This window comes from Myotis brandtii, unplaced genomic scaffold (genome assembly GCF_000412655.1).
Source record: "Myotis brandtii unplaced genomic scaffold, ASM41265v1 scaffold240, whole genome shotgun sequence".
Classification (NCBI taxonomy): Eukaryota; Metazoa; Chordata; class Mammalia; order Chiroptera; family Vespertilionidae; genus Myotis; species Myotis brandtii.
In genome coordinates, this window is record NW_005359064.1 from 1,500,945 (window position 1) to 1,501,282 (window position 338).

General features: G+C 69.2%; 1 protein-coding gene across 3 annotated transcripts in view; it reads left to right on the top strand.

Annotated features, from left to right (window-relative positions):
• The first annotated feature begins 6 nt into the window (after window positions 1-6).
• Window positions 7-338, top strand: part of ANKRD12 (ankyrin repeat domain 12) — a 105,649-nt gene continuing 105,317 nt past the window's right edge. For all 3 annotated transcript variants that reach the window (XM_005866892.2, XM_014540256.1, XM_005866893.2), the window contains exon 1: window positions 7-317. The gene's annotated coding sequence lies outside the window, so the exon portion shown is untranslated. The remainder of the gene's footprint in view (window positions 318-338) is intronic.

The window sequence follows — 338 nt, forward strand, 5'->3', positions numbered from 1 at the left end:
ATCGCCGGGCGGCGCTGCCCTGAGAGCGAGGAGGCTGTGGTGAGAGACAGACCGAGACCGGAGATGTTTTTAAGCCCGGCGCTGGCGGCGTTAGTGGCGGTTGCAGCGGCGACGAAGACAACGACAGCGACGGCAACACCTAGGCACTCGCTCAGGGGCTAAAGCCGCCGGTGTCGACGGTGCCTGGGGTCCGTGAGTGTGAGGGGGGCGTGGCGACAGGCGAGGAGGAAGGAGGGGCGCGGTTTCGACCCCGTCCCCGGCGCCCGGGAGGAGACCCGTCAGTTCTGCGCTGCTCCCGTCCCCCTCCCCAGAGCAAGGTAGGGGACGTGCCCTGCCCA